This window comes from Armigeres subalbatus, chromosome 2 (genome assembly GCF_024139115.2).
Source record: "Armigeres subalbatus isolate Guangzhou_Male chromosome 2, GZ_Asu_2, whole genome shotgun sequence".
Classification (NCBI taxonomy): Eukaryota; Metazoa; Arthropoda; class Insecta; order Diptera; family Culicidae; genus Armigeres; species Armigeres subalbatus.
In genome coordinates, this window is record NC_085140.1 from 39,334,306 (window position 1) to 39,353,369 (window position 19,064).

The following is a 19,064-nucleotide window of genomic DNA, read 5'->3' on the forward strand; positions in this document are numbered from 1 at the left end:
GATCCTGCAGCCGTTCTTTTACGTTCGAATCGTTTTCTCTATTTTAAAATATAATACAATAACAGAACGGGCAAAACGAGGCTTAACCGACGTACTCCATCTCCGGGTTTTAAGTCGGACTGCAACGGTGAACAATGATTGGTTGAAGGAGGTATGACGTTGGGTAGTTATTTGATAGCTCATGACGATGAAAGCCACTGGGAAGTCCAGAAATGCGATACGAAGTCTTACTCCAATGGTTACTATTAGCGTCACGCTTCTAAGGTATGTGTTTGACATAGCAATCTAAATATGAATCTAAATTCTAACTACTCAAACTGATTTTTTTGAATTAACTTATGAAGTCTCATACAGAAACGATTATACTATAGTTTAAAATTATGGTAGAGAAGCATTTATTATCATTATTATGAACGCAGCGCTTATTACTGCCATTGAAGTTCAAAATACAATTGTAACCAACGAGTCTAGTGTATGGGAGATTCTAATAAACCAATATGAGCAATTCAACGTCCGAAAATAATACCGCCATTGAAGCAGCATTAAGCATTCGACAGAAAAAATCATTCAGGTGGATATTGCAACAAATCTCAAGTCCGAACGAAAGACAGACCCCCGTGGGAATAAATACAAGCGAGATAAAATTACGTCAATATGAAAATTAAATTTTAAAAATTCAGCAATAAGAGTATGCAAGTTTAAAAAATTTAGTTTGCCGTCCTTGTTTTTCTGTGTTCTTCAATGGCAGCCACAAATATCCTCTACCCAGTGCACACAAACATACACACATTTTGCTGGACACATGCATAACAAAATCGCATTCCTACTCACAGTTTCTCCAGGCAGTACCGACGTTCGGCGTGTGTGACTTGAGTGTGGCAAAAAAATACGACCGTTGTAGCTTATAATTTATTTAGCTCCAACCAAACCCACTCCTACCCGTTCCTCCCAATCCGCATCGACCGAATGCAAACGTGCGCACAGCATTTCACGAAACAAATTAGTCAAACGAAGCTTTTTTCTCAGCGTCCAGCTCCCATCCTTCCAACGAAATCTCCCACCCTACCGGCCATTGGCAGCGCGAGACAGTTAGTGGTGTAAAAAGGAACCTGGCTCGTCACCGCCGACAACGACAAGGACGCGAGGACGTTCTCTTCCGGCGATCGAATCGAATCGCACTGACTGACCGAACAGCAATTTCTTCCATTTGGAATGGAAAATTTACAATTTTCAGAACCAATTGAAACTACAGATTCTTGTGCAACTGTGTTGTTGACTGGACGGTGAAAGGAGGATGGAGACGATGACGTCCAAAACTTGGGCCGGGCCAACTGGACCGAGCGACGACGACGACGTCGTCATCGAAGATAAAGTCATACAAAGGCAAAGGAAATTGCACATCGGTCGCACATGACGGCGAAATTCAATAAACATCTCTCCCTGAGACCCACACGGCGCGCAGCAGAGTGGGCTGCCTACGTGTAGTCGGTCAATGATGGTGCAGCCCACCCAGCAGCAGCGGTCAGCACCGTTACGCCGTCCACGCCGTGAAAGGAAAGGCAACACAGGACTTTTGAATATTCTATCGACAACAACCAGTAATAATATTAAACTGCAATTTTTCATTGAAATCCAATTACGGTGGCTAGTTCGGGTGGCTGACTAAGCGAATACCGGGAGGAGATAGAGCACAAGGATTTGAGTTCTTCGTTGCGGAAAAAGTCGGTCGTCGTCGAGGGATGCTGCCTTTAGGCCAATGTTAAGGAATAGAACCACAGCTTTGCTATTACGAAGAGTCTAAAATTAACATGAGAGGATATTGTGCAACTATTAATTTTTGCGATTCTCTTACAATACATTTGTGCTTTCAATTCAACTTAAGAATGGCTACGCAGTACGCAGTCTTTTAGGATTGAAGCAAGATTTCTATTTGTCCAACGTATCGAAAGCAAATGTGTAGACGTAGCTGACACTAACTTTGGGCACTTTCTTCTTCTTTTTCTATGACTCTACATTCCAGCTGGAACTTGGCCTGTTTTTCAACTAAGTATTCTATTAGCATTTCCTCAGTTTTCAATTGAAAGCTTTTCTATTCCCGCCATTGCATGAATATCTTGTGTGGCAATTACAATGGATACATATGCCCAGGGAATCGAGAACGTTCCCAACCGAAAAAATCCTAGACCGGACCGAGAATCGAACTCGCCATCTTGGCAGTTTGGCAGCCCTACGTCTTAGTTCGCAAGGCTAACTGGAGACCCACTTCACAATCACCTAATTTTTTTTGTATACTTATTCGAGGGTTTTAAGCTTAATATGCAAATATGCAATACAAATAAATATATCTTAGTATTAACTAAAATGAGTTTCCGGCTTTAAAAAAATACAACAAAATCCAAGAAGCAAAATATGGGTAGCCGAGTTTTCTAAAAACTGTTGGTTTTTCGAGGGAAAATTTTGATGCTGCTTCATAAGGACTGACGATGTTCTGGCCAAGCTGAGCTGACGAAGTGACGACCTATTTCGGCGACCTTCTCTGCAGGATTTATCAAGCGATCCGTAGAGCCATTGTTGTCCAACGAGATCAAAGGTGGAATGGGTCGAGACTGTTGGTCAATTTCCAGAACGGCATAGCACAGACTGGAAGATCTTATTAGAGAAACCACCAGGTACACCATTCTGGTCTGGGTGATTTTTGTCAAGCGATTACAGCGCGTCCTTAGCGCAGGCATACCATTTCGTTGGTACTGCCTGCGAGTGCCATTTTGCAAACGGATCAAATCTTTGGTGAGAGTATCAATGGTCAGGGTATTGCTCATCTGCCGCGCCGTTGGTACATGTTGCTCCCGGGCCACCGAGATCGACTCCTCAATGGAACTCAACTGCTGATTGATTGCTTCAGGCGTTTCCGCCCGCGCCTCGTAGTCGAAGTTCAAGTCAACACACTGTTTTAAACGCTCCCAAGTTCACTCGGTGCTAATTTCTTCGGGACTGCTGATGCCGATTCTTCCGCCACCACCGGATAGTGATCCGAGCTGAGCTCCTGGTAGACGATCGGCTGGGAAATGTGGTCGTTTATGTTGGTGATGTACAAGTCGATTGTCGAATGGACGCCCATTTTTGCTGCTTTTATAACACTCTTGTAGAGTTAATTATGGTCTTCAAGAGCGTTATAAAACTTAAAATGTTACTTGGGTACCGACTCAACCAAGTGGGGGAATCCGAGCTCAGGATCGTGTAGTGGCCTTCTTCCATGTCGTTGCTCCAGATGGTGCCGTTTCGATTGCCGCGACTGTTGCCCCAGGCTTGATGTTTGGCATTCGGGTCGCCGGCAATGATGTATTGACCTTGTCTCCGCGTTAGCTTGACGATCTCCCTCCGAAGGGCGGCCGATGATCCATCGCTTGCTTTGGCTTGGGTTGGGCAGTACGCCGCAATGAGCGTGATTGTGCCAACAGAAGTGGTAACTTCGACACCGATGGCCTCGTAGCAATGAGCGATGGCCACACCACCTCCCCTGGTCGGCTGGTCGAGTCGCACGATGCGAAAGTCCGGAATGGTGACTTTCACCTCCGAATTTAGGTGAGTTTCCTCCAGGAAATCCTCCAGTTCGATGGTTTTGCTCTTGAGCGAGCAAGCATTCCAATTGACCAGACCCACCCTAGCAGCCATTTTCAATGATGAACATGCCAAGAGTGAAGACCTGGTCGAAACGTGTTTTTCATTCGCGCAGTCGAGTGGCGAGCTGCGTGAAGATCGGCATCAGTTGCTTCGGGGTGTAGAGCGGAGCAGAATCTTCCGGTGGGACAGTTTTGTTCACCAGCTGCCGACGGAATCCAGGAGGAGGCCCGGTCCCGCTGGAGGATGGCGCTAGTAGTGCTGGAGCTTGAACAAATGCAGCTGCTGTTGCCAGTCGCTTGTGCGGTTGTTCTGGTGGGAGGATTGGGATCGCTCGACGGGGAGCTGCGATCGCCGGATAGTTCACCTCGTTGATTGCAGGAACACGGTTTTTCTTCGGGAGGGTCCTGGTGGATGCCTTCTTCCGGATTTCCAGGAACTCCGCCCGTTTCGGACAGCCCTTGGTTTGTCGCCGCAGTTGACGCAGTTCGGATCGGCGACCTCCATTTTGTCGCACTCTTCGGTCGGATTGGGTTCGCCACACTTGCAACGCGACTGCATGCGGCACGTCCTGGTTCCGTGCCCGAAGTTGAAGAAGTTGGTGCACTGCGTGACGTCGCGGTGCACTGGGCGATATCGCTCCCAGTCAACGACGGTATGGTTGATTATCTCAACCAGCTTCAGGTCCTTGAAGGTGGTAGAACCATGCTTCAGATGGACCAGATAAAGCAGGTCGCGATACCTTCTCGTCTTGTCGTGACGACCAATTTTGTGTACCGCGACAGGCTTGAGTCCGCTGCCTTCCAACTCCTGGATGAGCTCATTTTCCTCCATTTCATGGAGCCCTCGCAGCAAAGCCTTGAGCAGCTTCGTGCCGGGGAGGTCATGAGTGTAGAACTCATATCTGTGGACCTCGAGGAACTCAACGACTGACTTGTGATGGTCCATGTTGGTGGGAATCACCTTAACCCCTTCACTGCAGAGCCGGAATGTGCAGTTTAGACCTTCAGCGATCAATTCCCGGAGCTTTGGTCGCAGTTCCGGCGGGTTGCCTCTGATGAAAACTGGTGCGCACTTCTCCCTCCGCACTGGTTGAGTTTGTGGCAGTTGCGACTACTGCTTCTTGCGATTCTTCGGTGGATTGCCGGAGTCGTCAAGTGGGAACGACGAGTACACGTTGCTCTGCAATAGTTGGTTGGAGGGGTTACCAGCGCCTCCAAGTACCGTGCGCTTCGGCACCTTTCCCGCGACCGAGTCGGCTACCGAGTCTCCCATGACGGGTCCGGGAGGCAATAACGCCAACGCGACGAGGCGAAAACGAGAAACGAATGAACGAGCAAAAAACACAGGAACAGGAAAAAATGCGCGAGCGAAAAGCACGACCGATCGTGCAGCTGTTTCGAACTGGAATTGGGAGATGTAAAATTTTCCTAGGTGTAGGCTAGGTGTATTGATAAGCGCCATCAAGATTCCTTCGTCAACGAAACTTCCTTCTGTTTAATTTCCGGAATACTGACATTGTGCAGTCTCACGGAATATGACGATAATCCAGACTAAAATTTAATCTGACAACACGGCTGAGCAATCTCCCAGAAAGTAGATCTTTCAAATCAGTATTTTGCAACTCTAAGTCCTCCACCGAATGAAACTTGTTTTGATAAAACTGGTTAGATTCGAGTATCTAAATCGCCCATGATTTCAAAGTTGCGAATTTGACTTACTAAACGTTTCCTGGGATAACTCAATCGCTGAAACATCGACAAATTACACGTATCAAACTTCATTTAATTTTTTATGAGTTGAAATGTATTAAATTTGCGATGTTTGTCCTTAAATCATCCGAAATACACGCGAAAGTGCAATTATCGTTACGTCAACTATGTAATCATGGATAGTAAAAAGAGAGAGATTTTTAGGCAAGTTTTGCTTTTGGTCATAACTTTTGAGTCCATAGTCCGCTCTGGTCAATTTTAATTGGAAATAATAGGACAGGGTTCCTCTTCAAACACATTTTGTTGAAGCCTGCGTCCATCGTTTATATACACTGGGTTTTTGGGCTTCCTATGAAAAATATGTTTTGGAGCAAACATATAAACTTTTTGCACCCATAGGTTTTCCGCTAACAGTAATTTTTTTGAGAAAAAAAAATCCGCAATGCTCATTGCATGGCAAATAACCAACCATCCTATTCTTATATCGTGGCATTTCCAATTAAACATCACGTTCAACAAGAAGAATTAGAACAATTCTCAAATCAACGCCAAAAGTCACCGTTTCCGGTTATTTAATGGAATGCACTGTCCATCTCCAAGAAGGGAATCAATCACAAGCAGCGCAACGTATCCTCACACGATGATGGTTCAACGTTCCACGGGAAAGAAGCATGGCTCGGACGCACTTGGTACAATCAAATAATGCATCCAGAATTCTGGCACTCCCTTTTTTTATCTTCAGTCATGACAAGCGTTCTGACATTTCTTCATGGAAGGTGATGGGACAGAAAGCGCTTATCATACCGGAAAAGCTAGGAAATAATAACCCTTTTATCCGAACGGGGAAGTGGCGCTTTCAGTGACTAGGGTTGTGTAAAAATAAATAAAATGAAATAAAATAAAAATATATATGCATCACGATGGAAAATGTTGATTCAATTACATTTAATCTATTGCTGCCGAACTGAGTTTTGAGCCCTCGTTTCAATTTCAATCTATTATTCGGAATACCACTCACTGGTTATCCCTTGTTCGCGGCTCGGTCTTAACTAGCCCAATATGAACGAAGACGTATGGAAGAGGCCCTAAACTAGTCTGTTTTTGACGTGGGTACCTAGCGAGAAAAAGTGACGAAAACGATGGCGACAGCGAGCGATATGTTGATGGTAACATATGTGTCACCTTGCAGAAAATTCTTTTGTCCCGTCTGGTGCCGTTTGGGCGCGTGATGTGAACGGGCAGGCTCACTTGCATACGCATAGGCGCACTTCAAAAAGCTTGACGACCATCAGGAACGTGGTACCTATCCGACGACGATGACGACGGCGACGACGACGAGAAGTGACGTCCAACCGACTGACGATAACGATTTGTTCTAGAGCAGGGGTCTTTACAGTGCAGGATCATTTGCGAAGTTTTCGTTTATTTCTATCTGAGTAGTATGTTCGTTTAATTTTATTAATGATGTTGAAGTATGAATTTCATTTTAAAAAGTGATTCAAATCAACCAATTTTGAAAGTATTTTGAATTCCTTTTTAAAAATTCCTCCAAAAATTTTGTTATATTAAATTTTGACTTGCACCGATAACGTACCCAATGCTTCGTCGCCGAAGAAGCTTCCGCACCCCGGAATGACCCGTTGAAGAGGAAACATTTTTCGAATATTTTCTGAATGACTGACGGATACTTAACACTACAATTTGTTGGAAGCACTTGCAACGGAACCAGTAGCAGCAGTTATCCAAACATCCATCTCCCCAGACGCAGATCTCATCATAACGCGTTCTCCCTTTGGCGCGCAACAGACACACTCAATGCACTGTTTGGCGCCGTCGTCGTCGTGATTGCAACAGAATCAGGCGACCGGCAATCGCACATCTGGAGCCGACTTGTAGTCCTGCATAGCATGTTTATGGGAGAATGATGACCGTTTGTTAGAAAATTAGTTTTATGAATCGTCGATTCTGAACCTCACTGACATAGCAACTAATTTCTTATTCCCAAAATGGTCCCCAGCTCGGTGAAATCTGCCTCCACAAGGAAATTAATTAAAATGCATATTTAATACTCAGAAAAGTATCGATACATTTGCTCATTCATGCTGCGACAAACCGCAGGAATCGCCACTAAAGAAAGTCTGAAAAAGGGGCACACAATCCACATTCGGCTTAATATATTGTATTATTAACGGTGATTCAATATCATTTTATTGGTGACATAAACTGCTGTAAATGACTGTCACTGTCCTCTCTCCATTGAATTGCTGGCAAGTCATTCTACAGGAGTGCAGGACAATAAGTCTGGATTGAGAGAGGAATTGGAATGCAAACAGCAGTGCTGTTTGGAATAATAAAAAACAAATTGATTCACCTACTAAGGGTAGTACCTTCCTCTTGTAGTATAATCGAATGGCGTAGTGGGGAACAATTTCGCTTCTTTTTGCTTACATGCAAGTTCACTACTGAAAAAAATCATAAAAATACGAAACAAATCAAATTATTTTCCATTGCTTTGTTCTTCATGGGATGGAACTTTAGACAGTTTTAAATTAAAGCGCATGGGACATATTAAGGCCCATATTATAGCCTAAAAGCACGGCTACAAATGAAGATTATGCTGAGTTACATTCCAGGTCTTGAGGTAAAAAAAATCGGTTTGGAAATGTTCTCGAATTGGGGATGGGGATGGGGATATATGATCCTGTTAGCCTCATGATGTAGGTGGCGAATGCGAAAATGAAAACTTGTCTTAGAAACCTTGCAGTTGATAGCTGTGAAAGTGGTTCACGAACTCCGAACTGCCAACTTAGAAGACGAACATTCTTATTCATTTTTATACTAAGGCCGGAGTGGCCTGTGCAATGCATAAAAGTTCGATCCATGACTGCACGTCGCCAACCACACAGTCTGCACAGTCAGCAAATCATCTACCACCTGTTCGATCCACCTTGCTCTCTGCTAAGAATATATAGAAGAGACTATTCCCATGCTGAAGTTGGCTGGATTTAGATCCCGGTTTGGTATACGGAATTTTCGAGTTTTGTTTTTGCTTTTTGAGGGATGTTAATCCATAAGGTCATTCATCCCTATTGAGTACCTACAGCCATTTGGTAAACTTCTTTGCACGGGAAAGGCAATACAATTTAATATTCAACAGGCATTACCATGGTAAATAGGAAAAGGCATATTTTTGATAGTTCTCTTTGAATTGTTTACAAAAAAACTACAAATGAATCATGCATTATTTGTTTGCATAGGTAGTGCCACGATTGATTTTATTATATTGAATCATCAGTTAGTTTTGCAAAAGTATTTCTGGATTTGTTACCTCAGACATTCTAAATATGTTACCATGTACATTTTTATAATCACTTATTCTCTATTCGGCTGGGATTTTGCTTCAAATTTCCCCGGAACAGTTTTATGAATTTGTGTGTTTAAGGCAGGTGAAGAGACCTTCCAACAGCCATTCTCAGGCCATCTACCGAAAAACCTCATGCTTCCAGCCAGTGTGCAGCGATGTCTCACCCACTTGGAAATCCTCTTCATCGGACCCCGGGATACACACTTGCCTCCAGCTTTGTGGAAGGTCCCTGTCCGCTCATCACATTCGAGCCAGTCCAGCCTGTGTACATCAGCCGTACCGGCCCTGTGTTTGAGGCAGGTGAAGGGACCATTCAGCCATTCTTAGGCAAATACGATCTCAATGCGAACAGGCCACCTCCTGATAAGTAACCTGTTTTCAGTTGTCCAGCTGCTTCACAGCCAAGTACCATGGCCTTTTTGGCACCTGCGTTGACCTCAGGTTCACCTCGAGCTGGTGCTTTTATGCGTTCAAGCAGCTCCCAACAACCTATTCGCAGCATTATGTCTACTGTCCCACTATCCGAGTTTATTACCAAAATGTGAGGGCTCTTCGTACTAAGATCGACTCATTCTTTTTGGCAGCTTCAGATTCGAAATATGATGTCATCGTATTAACCGAAACTTGATTCGATGATTGCATTCTATCTACACAACTTTTCGGCGACTCTTTCACGGTGTACAGAACTGATCGAAATGCGCTTAACAGCAGGAAAATTAGAGGATGAGGTGTACTTATTACTGTTTCGCCTGCTCTGCGTTCCTGTGCGGATCCGATTTCAGTTAGCGGATGCCTGGAACAACTGTGGGTGAAAATAAAGCTGACAGACTGTTTCGTTAGTGTTGGAGTTCTCTACACCCAAAACAAAAAGTTGTGACATTATTTGCATTAAGCGTTTTGTATCAAATCTCGCATGCAAATCGCTCAGAGAATGTTATATTTGTTACCCCAACTCGTTGCATTAAATCTATTTATTTGGTTTCGATCAATACATCTAAACGACTCTCGTTAGCTCCTCCAGCAACAAATATATGCACCGTGTACAGCAGTATAGCTTCGACTCACACAATCTTCCCGACTCCGTCTAGCTTGATGGCAAACAAGGACGCAGACAAGCATAGTGCCAATTCCACTATCATCACCCTTTGCTATTTCTATTATCCTTCTACTTGTTATTATATGATAATTATCCCATTCACATAGCACAGAACGGAGATTATAATAGTCTTCTATCACGGCTTTTTTCATGTGGTGTACAGTCCAGATGGCTAGCGCGTCAGACGAATTATGCTAGGCTTGGTGGAAGGCTTTAGTTCAATTCACGCCTTCGGCCAAATTTTTTGTAAGCAAAATAAGTTTGGCGAAGTATGTATAAAGCATCGTTCCTCGACGGAAGTTTAAAAATAAATTCTTTGTAGACACAAACACATACCTAGCACTTTTTTCTCGTGACCAGAGACCTAATGCAATGGCTTGCTATATTGACTTAATGCAATCTGTGCATGGGCCTCAGCTTAATGCAATCTGTGCATGGAATTCATGCAAGATTGTCATAAAATCATGCATTCTCTGGTTGGGTGTATCTGCCACCTGATCGGAGAGATGATCTCAATATGATCCAAGAGCATGTTGACTACGTCGAATCCATTCTATCTGGACTAAACCAAAACGATTTTGTTCTTCCTCTGGGGGACTACAACCATTCTGAAATGCATTGGACACGTTCTGAGAATGGTGGATTTAAGATTGATGTTAGTAAATAAAGGATGACACGATGTGGGAACGCACTTTACGATGGATTTTGTTTCAATGGTTTGACACAAGTGAACCCCATACAGAACACTAACAATAGGACTCTCGATTTGGCCCTAGTGAATGACAGGATGTTACCAGTCTGCTGCGTTTCTGAAGCAGTGGAACATCTGGTTGTTGCCGATATCGCTCATCCATCAATTGAGGTCGGTTTAGTAGTGGATTTACCACTGCAATTTGAACAATCTCTTGATAGGGTTCAGTTTGATTTTCTACGTGCCGATTATGATCTTCTAGCATCCGTCCTATTATCAATTGATTGGCGCTTCCTAGATTCCGATCGGGATCTGGATGATATTATCGGAATATTCAACCGCGAAATTCAGCGTGTGATTGAGCTCCATGTACCACTCAAGCGACCACCGCTGAAACCTCCTTGGACAAACAGATATCTCCGTAAGCTGAAAAGATGTAAGCAGTTTGCCCTTCGGAAGTACAGACATAATCGCACTCCGCATTCCAAGCGTTGTTTTGTATTGGCTAGCAACAAATATACTAGTTTTAACCGTTTATCATATGCAAGGTGTATTGATCGTACGCAGAGGAGTGTGCGATTACATCCTAAAAAGTTTTGGTCCCTCGTCCAAACGAAACGCAAAGAAAACGGGCTACCCACAAGTATGCATTATAGTGACTTATCTGCAGACACGGCATCTGAAAAGTGCATACTATTTGCCCAGCATTTCAAGAAGGCTTTTACGAATGCAGTACTCGGTTCATCTCAAGTACACGAAGCCCTCCGAGATACTCCGTTGGATCGTTTCGATTTTGGAATTTTTGAAATTTCTGAAGAACAAGTACTACAGGCACTCCGAAAGCTCAAGTACTCCACAACACCCGGACCGGATGGCATTCCATCGTCTCTGATTAAAAAGTGCTCTGCTGCTTTACTTGTACCATTGGCGAAGTTATTCAACCGTTCCATTCAGAGGGCGACCTTTCCCATCGCGTGGAAAACGTCATTCCTATCTCCAATCTACAAGAAGGGAAACAGATGTGCCATTGCGATTCAAATGTAAGCCGCACGATCACATCGCCAACGAAAAAGAAGTCCGATTGTACGGAGAAGATCGATGATACAATGGAGCATGCAAGCAGCATTGATCACTTCGATGAGCCCTCGCCGTACGACGATGTTGATAAATGGATTGAATGGGTAGAAAAAAAAACATTGCGAACTATAGGGTATAACATCGTTAAGCGCCTGTTCAAAAGTTTTCGAAATAATCATGAACAAAGCTCTCTTCGGTACCTGGTAGGCTTACATCTCTACTGCTCAACATGAGTTCTTTCCAAAACTATCAGTGACTACTAACCTTGTCGAGTTCTCGGCTTTGTGCATCCGTTCAATGGATGCAGGTAAACAAGTTGACGTGGTATATGCAGACTTTAAGTCAGCGTTTGATCGCGTGAATCACTGCATTCTCCTTCACAAACTTGGAAAACTCGGAGTGTCACCTGGACTTGTGAGCTGGTTTAAATCATACCTATCAGACCGGCGTATGAAAGTGCGAATTGGTTCGGAGTATTCAGATTGCTTCCGTACTGCTTCAGGAGTGCCACAGGGGAATAATTTAGGACCATTTCTTTTCAACGATGCAGCGTTTGTATTGTTTATATGCGAGTGTTTTATGCGGATGATGTAAAAATGTACATGGTCGTTACAAGCAGAGATGATTGTCTGGAATTGCAGGCTACCTTGGATTCTTTTGAGAGCTGGAGCAAACGGAATGGTTTGGAACTCTGCGTGGGAAAATGCAACACCATTACTTTTTGTAGATTGCGGCGCCCGATTATATTCGACTACTCTCTGTCTGGCGAAGTACTTCAGCGAAAAACTGAAGTTAAGGATCTCGGTGTAATAATGGATAAGGAGCTGACATTTCGGTCTCACTATGAAGATGTGATTTCGAGGGCGCACAAGCAGCTTGGTTTTATCTTCAAGATATCCAATGGTTTTCGTGATCCTCTCTGCCTCAAATCACTCTACTGTGCTTTAGTACGTGCCATTTTGGAATCTTCTGTACTGGTATGGTGCCCATACAACAAGAATTGACCATACAACAAGAATTGGATTGACCGTATTGAGGCTGTTCAGAGAAAATTTGTTCGACTGGCACTCCGGAACCTTCCCTGACGTGATCCTGTGCGTCTTCCTCCTTATGAACATCGATGCAACTTAATTGGCCTGGCATCGCTGGAAAGCAGGAGATCTGTAAAGCAAGCCGCTTTTATCGGTAAAGTGCTGAGAGGTGAGCTCGAGCTATTCTTCTTCTTCTTCTTCTTATTGACATCCCCACACTGGGACAAAGCCGCCTCGCAGCTTAGTGTTCATTAAGCACTTCCACAGTTATTAACTGCGAGGTTTCTAAGCCAGGTTACCATTTTTGCATTCGTATATCATGAGGCTAACACGATGATACTTTTATGCCCAGGGAAGTCGAGACAATTTCCAATCCGAAAATTGCCTAGACCGGCACCGGGAATCGAACCCAGCCACCCTCAGCATGGTCTTGCTTTGTAGCCGCGCGTCTTACCGCACGGCTAAGGAGGGCCCCTCCAGCTATTCTCTCTGAGATGAATATTTATGTCCCGGAGAGAGTCCTTGAGACGGCAAAACTTCCTGCTGACGGACGCTCGCAACACCCGATATGGACAACATGACTCCATTAGGTTTATGGTATCCAGGGTCAACGAAAGGTTCCAGCCATTCGACTTTGTTACCTAGGCTAGGTTACCGTATACTGATCATGAATGTTTTGTGTTATTTGTATAACGATCCTTCGGACAAAATTATTGGCTGTTTGTTTGTTTTTAATGACGTTGTATTTTGACTGATTCCATGATTTATGATCGTACCGAATATTTTTGTAATTTAATTGGTTTAGTTTTTACTTCATTAAGACGTAGGTCAGATGAAGGTGATCAAGCAAATAAATAAATAAATAAATTTCTCATATAAATTTATTCGAGAAACAATTTTTACGAGGAAAACTGTTTTTGAATTTCCACGGGAAAATGTCATGAATTCCAACGGAAAACAATTCACCGCGACTGATCATACACTGTCAGAAAATTTCATTAAGGACGGACGCCTCGAACTTCCCCGTGGGCTCTTTGCACTTGTTGTTCAGTGTAGGCTAGGGAGTCAGTTTGTGAACTGGATGCTTCGATAAACCACCTTTGGCTTGTACATCTACTCCCGAACAGTCTTCAAAGAGCATCCTCTTTTGAGAATGATTCGCAAAAGCATGCTTTGAAAAAAATATTTAAATTGGGATACATTTGCATCCTCGCTCTGAATTGCTCCTTGCTTTATATCGATATGATTCGAGTGTTTAGAACACCCATGGTAATGCTGTGTCGAATGAGGGTACTAAATGTTTATTTTGACGAAAAAACTACTAGCTGACAGCAGCAGCGAAAAATGTGGACAACATCCTTCCGAGCACCAATCATCGTAATGATACTGGCGATTCTATCTGTTACATGAAACCTAATGCTATTTATTTTGAAACATTCATCATGTAAGAACAGTGGTTGGGAATCGACAAAACGAAAATGAATGGGAAAACCTGGAATTACGCAAAATTATTTTAGCACATATGAAAGAGTCATATAATGTAAAATATGTAAGTAGGGTAATTCATTCATTTTGGATCTCACTTTGCTTTAGAATCTACAACACTTCAGATCTACGTTGAGATGAGTTTCAAATGTAATCACATAAGCAAAATATGACACAATATCCAGTTGCTAACAACAATCGTCTTTCAACGAAGTGGAATTAGCAAACAGGTTACTAATAATACGCACCACGTGTTTGCCTTTACCTAGGATTCAATGGAAGAATTCAAATCAATGATGCAGTATTTCCAAAATGATGGAAGTGCATCAAAGCAATGATCACTTGACAAATAAGGAGCATTCATTCTCCTGCTCCTTGTATTTTGTATCAATGCATCGAATTGCAAAGGATTTTTTGAAGACTGCTCACGAATACATTTTCTTTTTGGCCATATTCCAATGCTGGGGCAGTAACATTTACTTTTTGATCAAAACAAGCATCCCTGCTGGCTCAATGTTTTGTTGATTTTTATTTAATTTCTGCAACTAAAGACCATCGCTCTTAGAACTCCTTCACGCAGATGATGGACATACTGCCATTGAAAAATTCGGTTTACTGGAATTCTATCGTAGCTTAACAGCGAAATAGCCGTCAAAGGTCGATCAATCAAGAACCATGAATTTAGCTAAGCTTCAATCCGGCAAAGCAAAATTGAAAACACCGACATGTTATATATAAACAAGGCTTGGTTGGCACTTTTCAGGATAGTTTGGTGCTCTTAACTTCTGCTTCCCAGATCCCTGCCATATGCTGCGCATTTGAGGGAATCATCTTCCATTAAATGTAAAGGGAGGGGGGGGGGGTGGCAACTCAAAAGTTTTAAGAATGGTTGCTTTCTGTTTGAAAAGTTTATAGATCTTGTTTAGCCCGCAAAATCAACGCTAATCCTCACGAAAGTGGGAGCACTATGCAGCGGAAAGATCATTCATGAATTAAATGGCCGCATGAAATTTAAATTTAGCGCACAGCAAAGCGCAGAAGATACAATCGGATTAGTAGATCTGGCTACCCCCAGCTGATATTTTTTACTGCGCAGGAATCAAGGACCATTCTACCAACGATCATTCATTATAGCAGAGTCGCCACGCAACAATTTATCGGTTGGATTATCCATCGTATGCCGTATGCCACTTCACCCGTGAACTCATCATTCCACTTTACCTTTTTTCTTCAGTAGAAGTTTTCCAAGAAGAATAAACATCGTTACCGGGCCCAAGCGGATCCTTGCATACATCACCTCCTTGCAGTCTGATTTTGTTATTTCAAATCTGGATGCAACGAAAGTATTCGTTTCAGTGTCTGAAACCTGAATTTTTGAACGGGAAAGTGCCGTTTGGCCGAAAGCCACTTAGTCAAATGCAATAAGGATGAAATTTGTTTGACCGAATACACCATTTTACCTTTTAATAATTATCATTTTGCCCGATATTTACCGATATGACCCGTTCAGCCGAATGACATTTTCGGGAAAATGGCAGTTTCTGCTATTTCGGCCAAATGATCAATTCGGCCAAACAGACTTCGACTAGATAAGCTCCGACTTTATGTGTTATTCGTTCAAGTGACATTATATCTTCATCAACCGAGGAAACCAGTAGGCCGAAACCTATCTGATCGAAAATGTCTGTTGTCCGAAAGGGGCACACGGCCGAAAATGTCGTTTAGCTAAAACTGGTCGAAAAAGTCCTTTGACCGAATAAGACAGAACCACCTGGCTGAAAATGTAATTTGACCGGAATGGATGTCCTTTTCGGCCAAATTTTATTTCCGGCCAAACCGTTTTCGACCTCATAACCGTTTCGATCAAACGTTCAATTTGACCAAAGGGAAATTCGGATAGATTTTCTGTGAAAATTGGAAATTCTGCACAATTTCCCGTAAATTTGATTTACCGTGGAAATGTTGAGAAATATTCCACAGTAATTTCGAAGATTTTTTCTGCGAGTACTCTAATTAATTTTGCTTAAAAAAACCAAACATTTCTTCAATTCCATTTCTAGTAGCATCACCGCTTAACGGATTGACCAGTATTTTTTAACTGATTTTGCCAATTTAAATTGATTAGTTGACTGAAAATTCATTCACTTACCGAAAAAAAAATCTACGACCTTTCCTCGGTACACATTAATGTGAGGGAAGATCCATTAATTACGTAACGCAAAAAATGGATATTGTCCCTATGTCACACTTTTTGTATGAAACATCTGAAAATTTTGTATGGATCGTCACACTTTGCTCAACCCCCCCTCCCCCCTCTAAGCGTTACGTAATTTGTGGACGCTCCCTGAGCAGAAATTCAAAATGTGCCGCGGGAGTTCGTAATTGCCCCAGTCTGGAGTAACCATCCAAACAACTGATAGACAGATAAAAAGAAATGCTCACATGTAGATCGGGTTGGCACTGTCGGATGCACCAACCGCCGCGCCAACCAGTCAATTGATTGTGCAATGTAACCTCGTCGTCACCCTTCCGGTTTAGCATCAGCAGCAGCAACCCAATCGATGGTCCTTGGCGGCAACATAATAGTCGCTTCGGAGCATGGTGGTGAGTAGGTGTTATTTTTGATAGCCGCTCCAACACTCCGCGTGTGACGATTCTTGCTGCCGGGGAGAAGAGATGCAATTCGCGAATGTGGTACATACGATGGCCGATGGACACATGCACTCTAGGATGGCTTCTAGAAGCGCAGTCAGCAGAATATTTTTTCTGTCCTTTTTTTATAGATTTACTAATAAACCGTCAACTGGGGGGAATTTGCACCAACTGTTAAGATTAAGAATAATTAGCGTTGGAGGACTTACGCAAAAGCAAGATGGGCATAGCAGACGTTATGCTCAAAATGTCCCAAACAATAGGCCATAGAACGAAAAATTATGCCTAACGCACAGTATGTCAAACGTCTGTTATGCCTAACATTCATTATGCCTAATGTCTTATGCCTAACGTATTATGCTTAACGCGTCGAATGCAACCTGTTGCGAGCAGGTCGGATAATGCTAACGCTATGTACAAAAAAATGTGTTAACATTTTTTTTTCCAATTTATCAAACTGAGTCGATTGGTACATAATACTATGGATCACCAACATCAAGCCTGCTTGTCCCATCTTGAAAATGGTCGCATATAACTCCCAGTTTCTAGGAAAAGGGGACTCACATGCGATCATTTTCCATCTGGGACAAACTGGCTTGATATTTTTTCTGACTTTTCCTGAACTAGCATTCCTTTTTAACAGTTGCAATTCATAATACTATGATAAATATGACCGTTACAGTTTCGAAAACGACGAAAATTCATATAGGACTGATAAATGGTTGAGAAACAATAACTCTAATCTCCTAGCACAGCGCTCTACAATCTTCCAAATCAGTTCAATCAAAGTTAATTGCCTATTTCCGGGGATTAAACCACCCGACTTGGACGTTAATTTACAATGTTATGGAAACTCATATGTGAATATGTACGTTATGTGGAAGATATTGATTTGAAAAATGTATTGGAGGTAACCACTTTCCCTTCGATGGGACTCGAACCCATGACCCTACAGTACGCTAGACTGGTGCTTTAACCAACTAAGCTACGAAGGACCTCCGTCGGCCTTCGCAACCTAGCGGCTACTGAACGAGCTCGAGATTCCCAAATTGGACGCATAGTCAAATCACTCGCAATCCATTTCTCAAGCCAATACTTCCACATGTGTATTGTACACGTCCACATTAGAGGAGCGTGAGTATTTAGAATGTCTGGCGGCTATACACATTCTTCATCAGCAACGGTACTGATCAAGTGAGGTTGTGTAAGCATTTGCCAGTCGGTCGTCAAGCTCAGACCCGACCGCATTGCGTAGGCAAGAGCACGCAACTCAGGTTCAGTTCAATCAAAGTTAATTGCCTATTTCCGGGGATTAAACCACCCGACTTGGACGTTAATTTACAATGTTATGGAAACTCATATGTTGTTAAATCGATAAATTATCATCGTTAATTTAACGCCAACTTCGATAACGATAACACTTTTACGATAATGCTTCGTTGACGATAAAATGAGCGTTGAAATAACGTTATCGTTATCGAGTATTCGTTGATTTATCGATAATTATCGAGTTAACTGTAACATGTACTACAGTTTGAAGTGCAAATATTCACAAGTTGGATTGCAATATCTATTTTAAAAATATTGTATCGCCTTATAATATTCGAGAACGCCTTTAAATCATGGAATTAAATTGGTATTCAAGGAGGTCACCGAATTGACCAAAACATTATTTCGGTCAATCATTGAAGTTCTTACAGAGTCGCAGTTCTCCATAGTAGAGAATCTGAGAGCATTTTTAATGTCTACCTATACTTATGTTTAATCTTTCATTATTAACAAAAGTTCTGTTTTGAAGATCCGGAGCACCCAGTTATATGAATATTTTATGACTCACAGTTTAGACTAAACTCCTTAGTCTAACCAAATCATAGAGTGACGAGGTAAGATCACCAATCTGTTGAGAGAATGTTCATTCGGTACAGGTGCTGCCTGAAATGCAGCACTACAGATCGCTGCATCAAATAAATTTCTAGTTCTTGGATCCCAATATATTGCCGATGACATCTATGCTGCATAGTGAAAAAAACGCTAACCACCAATAGAGCACCTCACCTCTCATCGTTTCGTAGAGCAGCATGCATTAAGCAATAATTTTAGAGTGCCCCGCTTCATTCGAAATTAACTCTGATCAACTAGCTGCAAACAATTTGTTCCATTCTCAACTTCTGTCAAAATTTTACACCAACTTTATTCGCGTAATCTAGTAACCACATTATCGCAAAATTATCGAGTTAACTTACGTTAAATTATCGAACTACGATAATAAATCAGTTGATTCATCGTTATCGTAGCAACCGATAACGTTGATCACAATCAACTTTATCGGCGATAACGA

The 19,064-nt window shown here is 42.5% G+C and overlaps 1 protein-coding gene across 2 annotated transcripts in view; it reads right to left on the reverse strand.

Moving 5' to 3' along the window:
• LOC134218482 (protein bric-a-brac 2-like) overlaps positions 1–19,064 on the reverse strand; it is a 111,817-nt gene that overhangs the window by 81,383 nt on the left and 11,370 nt on the right. The window lies entirely within an intron of this gene.